At 44.2% G+C, this 7,129-nt stretch overlaps 1 long non-coding RNA gene across 1 annotated transcript; it reads right to left on the bottom strand.

Annotated features, from left to right (window-relative positions):
• Positions 1–3,715: 3,715 nt before the first annotated feature.
• LOC111735734 lies at positions 3,716–6,303 on the bottom strand. Its single transcript, XR_002778945.1, has 3 exons — positions 6,265–6,303; positions 5,278–5,437; positions 3,716–4,151 (listed from the first exon to the last, which is right to left on the bottom strand). It is a non-coding gene; the product is annotated as an uncharacterized LOC111735734 (long non-coding RNA).
• Between the last annotated feature and the right edge of the window lie 826 nt (positions 6,304–7,129).

Raw genomic sequence — 7,129 nt, 5'->3', positions numbered from 1 at the left:
TCATGTCCTTGCAAGGAGCAGCCCCGAAATGCCAAGATACAAGGTTTTTAATGCCCTAAATCCTATTCCTCATTCTGTCTTAAACACAAAGGTCTATCTTTCTCCTATTCACTACCTGTTAACCCACTGGTCAGGTGTGCAAGTGGGAAGTACAGAAGCAGAAAGCTTGTGTTAGAATGTTATGTTCCTATGGGTGATTGCCTATGTTCCCATGGAAAATAGCCAGTGTTCCCATGGGCGATGGCCAAACAGTAATTTTCAGCTTATATACAATTGATTATTTTTCATGCCACGCAAGCAAGCAGGGTTACACAGGCTAAAATTGGCAGTTAGCGTATGAGCTCATTGTTACAAGTTTCATGATTAACAGAATGTGGTTAGGGGTTCCAGAAACTAGGCCTAAGTTATAGACTTCTTTTGTCCAGTTTCAGGTTTTAATTATTCTTTAACCCTTTCACATTTCAGCAGGCCATTACATTCCCCACTGGTTTTCTTTAGAATGACTCAATCTTCGAGTCAGAAGTCGGGATTTCTGGCCAATGGGTCGGGGCTGACGCTCCTAAAATTAAAATCTTTGCCCCAGTTATATTGGATTGGATTAAACTCTTAACCCATTTGATCAAGCATGGCCCAAAGGTCAGTAATAACAGCAGAATTATCAATGGTCCTGCTATAGCCGACAATAACGTGGTTAATCAAGAGTTTTTATTAAACCAAGATTCATACCAGTTGCTTCCTTGTTTTAACTTCTCATTTCTGTCTTTTACTCTTTGTCTAATTAATGCTAAACTATCCCTAATAATTCCAGAATGATTAACATAAAAACAGCAAGTTTCTCCTAGTGCTACACACAAACCTCCTTGCTTAAGAAATAAGAGGTCTAAACCTCTTCTATTCTGCAGTACTACTTCAGCTAAAGAATTAAGAGATGTTTCAAGATGATTAATTGATTTCTCTAGAGTGCTTAAATCGTCATTAATCTGCTTTGTGAGCCAGGCTATACCTTGGTTCCCTGTAACCAAAGCAGCAGTCCTAATTGCAGCTGATCCTGCCACTCCTAGGCCAGCTAGGAGCGGCACAAGCAGTGGAACTGCTCGCTTACGCCGAGGATAGTTATATCCTCCCCACAAATCTATTGCTTGTCTTCCTTCTTGTCCGCTCATCATATACACCTGAGGTATAACATGAACCAGCACACAAAATCCAGTATTATTTTTCCAATAGTTAAGATTAATACAGGGAGCTAAACCAGTATTACAAGCAAACCAAGTGCCACTAGGGGCCGCTAAATAAGTAGAAGAGGTGCTATTTACTAAAATAGATGATTTACGATTTTCCTTATACCTAGATTTATTAACTCTATAAGTGCTAGTATACACACAAGTTCCCTTTCCTTGTAAATTTCCTAACGTTACAGATGGGTTTTTGGTTCCCCAAGGGCAAATAGTAACATTCGGAGATGTTACATTCCTAATAGCAGTTTGATCCGTGCCAAGGTTAGCAATGACACCAAGTCCTACATAATAAGGTGGGGCAGGGTTCAGACAAAACCAACAATCCTTTGTAGCATTTGAGTTACTGTCATTAGCAAACTTATAAACATTATTCAGCATGGTCAAGACAGATTCAGGAGTATCCCTGGGGGGGTCTATAAGGTTGTCTAGGTCTATGTCCTTTGTTGGCATTATTAGTGCTCCTAGTAATTGCTGACTGTGTAGGAGTTAAGGCGTTTAACCCTCCGTCATTAGGCCTAACAGGACCTAGAACTAACGGTGGAATCCTGACAGGCTTTTTCTGTATTGTTATTAACACTCCAGGATCAGTTCCAAAAACATACAACCTTAATCCCCAGGTTTTTCCAATCACCCAAGATGGATCTTCTCAATTTTTGACAGTAAAAATGACAGGATTGCATTTCCCTGCTGTGGCACAGGAAGACTGACTAGGTCGTGTAAGAGTCAGAAAGGGGTCTGTGTGTGTTCTCCCAAGGGGCTATGGTCTCATAACCCCAATGGCCACAATAATATTGGTTTAGCTTATGGCAAGTGCTTTGGCCTTCTCTGGGACACATATATAACTGTACTTGTTGAATACCTCTTTCTTTGTCCTCCTGCCACAACCATATCAGGGGCCAGATAAAAAATTAGCTCCTGGACCTCTAGGCAAGTCATTACTTATAAAATTAAATTTCTTTCCTAATATATCACACAAATCCACATGAAATGTAGGCTGGTACATAGTCTGGTTTACTAATATGGGGATGCCTGTTTCTGATTTAATCAATTCCCATTTAGCCTGTTGAGGTTGATGAGGGTTCCCTTTTACATTATTGATAACAATTAACCCAATTATAATCATTCCCGCGAGAGTCTTATCTTGAGTGGATCCTCTGTGGGTGTTGCCTTCCATTTCTCTGTCTCCGGGGGAGGTTGAGCTGTCTTAAGGCGGGTATGGTGAATCCAATGTTTTTTCCCTGCAACCTCGACAGCTGTTGGTGTGGTTAGAGTTACTGGAAACGGACCATCCCACCGGGGCTGTAGGCTAGCAGGCTGGATCTTCTTTATCCACACCCAATCGCCTGGATGATGTGGGTGAGGCTGTGATGTCCCCGGAGTCGGTCTAGCAGCTTTAATCAAGCCCTCGACTTGATTTTGGGTTTGTTGCAAGGCCTGTAGAGACTTAAGGAGACTTGTATTATTACTCATTGTAACCTTTTCAATTCCAATTTTAGGGAGTAAAGGGGGAGGTCTCCCAAACATTTCATAAGGGGAAATTCCCATAATATATGGAGTACACCGGGCCCGTAACAAAGCAAAAGGCAGAAGGCTCACCCAATTCTCCCCAGTTTCCAGCTTAAATTTAGTTAAAGTTTCCTTAAGTGTTCTATTCATCCTTTCTACTTGTCCTGAACTCTGAGGTCTGTAAATACAATGTAATTTCCAATTGATCCCTAATACCTTAGCTAACATTTGACTTGTTTGGGCAATGAATGCCGGGCCATTGTCGGACCCCAATGATAAGGGCAAGCCAAATCGAGGCACTATTTCTGTAATTAATTTCTTAGCTACTACTTGTGCAGTTTCCTTCTTTGTGGGGAAGGCCTCAGTCCATCCAGAATAGGTGTCAATGAATACCAGAAGATATTTAAATCCAAAAGTGCCAGGATCAACTTCTGTAAAGTCCACTTCCCAATGCTCTCCAGGAGCTTGTCCTCTTAATCGAGTGCCGATATTTTCCTTTGGGATGGGGCGAGAGTTGACCTGTGCACATATTGGGCATTGTGCACTCACATCCCGAGCCTTTGAGGTTAGTCCAGGAATATAATAGTCTCTTTTTAGCAGTTCAATTAACTTAGTTCCTCCAAGATGGGTAGCATTATGCATCTGGCTAATTAAGGTGTTACCAAGCGCAGCAGGGAGGACCGGCCTTCCATCTGGAATCCAAAGCCACCCATGTTCAAACTTCCCATGCAGTTGCTTCCCCAACTTTATATCTTGGGGGCTATAGTTTGGAGCCTGTACCAAGGGGGGCACAAGAAGGGGACCAATTATGACGTTAGTCCCCACTGGTTTTCTGGCTACTTCCTTTGCTGTTTTATCTGCCAAGCGGTTTCCTTTTTCTACCGCTCCTTCCCCTTTTTGATGGCCGGGGCAATGGATAATAGCCACTTTCTTAGGTAGCCAGATTGCCTCCAAAAGAGCCAAAATCTGCTCTTTGTTTTTAATTTCCTTTCCCCCTGATGTTAATAGTCCTCTTTCCTTGTACAGGGCTCCATGTACATGTGCCGTTGCAAAAGCATATCGGCTATCAGTATAGATGTTTACAGTTTTATCCTTTCCCCACCGTAAAGCTTGTGTTAGAGCTATAAGTTTAGCCCTCTGTGCCAATGTCCCATGGCTTAGGGCCTGTGCCCATATCACATCCCTGATCGTTACTATGGCTGCCCCGGCATACCTTACTCCGTCGGATACAAAACTGCTTCCATTGGTAAATAATACCCCATCCGGATTAGGCCACGGCTCTTCCTTCAAGTCTGGCCGTACTCCAGTTACCTGCTCAAGGTGCTGAACACAGTGATGCAATGGAGCCTGCGGGTCATCATCCGGGAGCAGCGTGGCAGGGTTCAGGGCTGCAGTTTTCAAAAACTGGGTCTGTGGGGGGTTAAGCAACAGTACCTGGTACTGAGTAATCCGGGCATTGGAAATCCATCTTTCAGGAGGGCTGCGCAGCATGGCTTCAACTGCATGTGGAGCCACAATTTCAATATTTGGGCCCAAGGTCAATTTAAAGCGTCTTTGGTCAATATAGCAGTAGCAGCTAGTGCTCTCAGGCAACTAGGCCTTCCTCCAGCCACCGGATCTAGTCTCTTTGAGAGATATGCCACTCGTTGCTTAAATAGTGGCTTTTAATTTCTGGAGCAAATCTTTTCCAAGCAAAGGAAAAGGACATTCAGGCATAACTAAAAACGAAAGCGTGATGGTTCCCTTTCCCAAGTCAGTAATTTTTGCCTGTGTCCATGGGTATGCCTTCCCTTTCCCAGTGGCTCCTTGAATTACAGTCTTTTCTTTGGATAACAGACCAGCAGTTTCTGTTAAAACTGAGTAAGTTGCACCAGTATCAGCTAAAAAGTTCACAGGTTTGCCCCCTACTTGTAAAGTTACCTTGGGCTCTCGGGGGCTCATTAGATAAGAGCCCTGACGCCCCTATTCATCTTCCAAAAGAATGAGGGGCCTTTTTTCTTCTGACCTTCCTGGTTGCTCCTTTTCAGGGCACTCATTCTTCCAATGTCCTTTCTTTTTGCAAATAGCACATTGGTCTCTTCCTAGCGTAGGTTTTCTATTTTGGCCTTCTTCGTTGCTAGGTCCCCCTCTATGGTTAGGGTTTTTTTTTTTTTTTTCCAAGGAGGTCGGTTTCCTTGTTGTCCCACAAACATGACCTTTTGCACACCGTCCCTATTGTTAAAGACCTTCTGAGCTATTTCTAATAATTTGGATAAATTTTCTCCCTCAAAACCTTCCAATCTCTGTAACTTCTTTCTAATGTCAGGGGCCGACTGGCTAATAAAGGCCAAATTAATGGCTCTTCTATTGTTGGGGTCCTCCGGGTCAATAGGTGTATATAGGCGGTAAGACTCTAATAGTCTTTCCAAGAATGCTGCAGGTGACTCGTCCTTAGTCTGAATTACTTCACTTACCTTGGACAGATGTATTGGTCTACGTGCAGCAGCCCGGAGTCCCTGCAGCAGAAACTGGCAATACCTTAGGAGAGCCTCCTTACCTTGATCTGTATTTGGATCCCACTGGGGACGTTGAGTCGGAAACACAGCCTGTAACCTGGTTAAGTCTGCTGTAGGCTGCCCATTTGGGTTTGTCACTCCTCTAGCCGCCTCCCGCAAAATTCTTTCCTTTTCTTCAGTAGTGAATAAGACCTGTAAGAGCTGTTGGAAATCATCCCAAGTGGGCTGATGGGTAAAGAAAATAGACTCTAAAAGGGAGGTTAGTCCTTATGGTTTCTCTGAAAAGGATGGCGTTTGCAATTTCCAATTATATAAATCACTAGTACTGAATGGCGAGTAGATGACAGTAGGCTCACCGCCACCTCCTGGAATCACCTTCAATGGAGCTTGAACAGATACTGGCTCTTTTCAGGAGAGGTTGAATCAGAGGAAGGTGGCTTGTGACCCCTAGACCGAGTTACAGGAGGTCCCGATCCCTCCGGAGGAGGACGTCTACCCCCATTTCCATTATAGGGTGGCGGATACCAGTCATTCTCCGAGGGAGGCCCCTGCAACACCGGTGGGGGCTTCTTAAAACCCTGGGGTATGGCTGCCATTACAGTAACGGGTGCACGACTGCAATTCTGTAAGTATTTAGGGGCATCAGAAACAACATCAATCCAAACATCAACATAAGGAATTTGGTCAGGATGCCCAGGGTTTCTATAAATCACACCTCGAACCCGGAATGCAGTCTGCATGTTAAATGATCCCTCGGAGGGCCATCCTACTCCGAAGGTCGGCCAATCTAATTGACAAAAGTGCTGCAAATCAAAAGGGGTTACTGAAGCACCATAGGCCCTTGCCCTACGACGAAAATCTTTAAAGTTGTTAAGCATGCACTGTAACGGAGTTAGTTTGCCCTGTGATTGTCCCATAGTTCCACAATAAAGCACACGAAGCAAAACAAAACAAGACAGACACAGACTAACAAACCAGAACAGGACTGAGAAAACTGTCGTCACAGTCTCAGTCGACCGCCGACTTACTTGTCGCGTCCGACGTCCGCACGGTCCCTGGGCCCCCTACCAGAAACTGCCTCAGCACTCCCAGGATCGTGCTCCGCAAAGCGAGAAACCACAGGCGGCGGGCTAGGGCAAGTGCCCTAGAGGCCTCCCCAACCGCAAATGGTCCAACGCTCCGGTGCACTGATCAATTTTCCCACAACGAGAAGATCTCGCTGGGGCCTCCAAATGTTGTGTCCAGAATAACCAGACCCAACTTGAGTGCTCTTAACCAGGAGACAGTTTATTAGCCGGCGGCTGTCCTTGCAAAGGAGCAGCCTCGAAATGCCAAGATACAAGGTTTTTAAGCCCCAAATCCCATTCCTCATTCTGTCTTAAACACAAAGGTCCATCTTTCTCCTATTCACTACCTGTCAACCCACTGGTCAGGTGTGCAAGCGGGAAGTACAGAAGCAGAAAGCTTGTGTTAGAATGTTATGTTCCTATGGGTGATTGCCTATGTTCCCATGGACAATAGCCAGTGTTCCCATGGGCGATGGCCAAACAGTAATTTTCAGCTTATATACAATTGATTATTTTTCATGCCACGCAAGCAAGCAGGGTTACACAGGCTAAAATTGGCAGTTAGCGTATGAGCTCATTGTTACAAGTTTCATGATTAACAGAATGTGGTTAGGGGTTCCAGAAACTAGGCCTAAGTTATAGACTTCTTTTGTCCAGTTTCAGGTTTTAATTATTCTTTAACCCTTTCACATTTCAGCGGGCCATTACAGTATGCATTTATCCTTTATTCTATTATTCTTTAAATAATTTCTGAGTATTTGCTTTATTTTTCAACTCTCAGTCCTAGGAATACAAAGATGGATGCAATAAGATCCCTACTCTTTGA

Source organism: Pteropus vampyrus, unplaced genomic scaffold, assembly GCF_000151845.1.
Source record: "Pteropus vampyrus isolate Shadow unplaced genomic scaffold, Pvam_2.0 Scaffold1000006097, whole genome shotgun sequence".
Lineage (NCBI taxonomy): Eukaryota > Metazoa > Chordata > Mammalia > Chiroptera > Pteropodidae > Pteropus > Pteropus vampyrus.
This window is presented reverse-complemented; position numbering and strand designations above follow the sequence as displayed.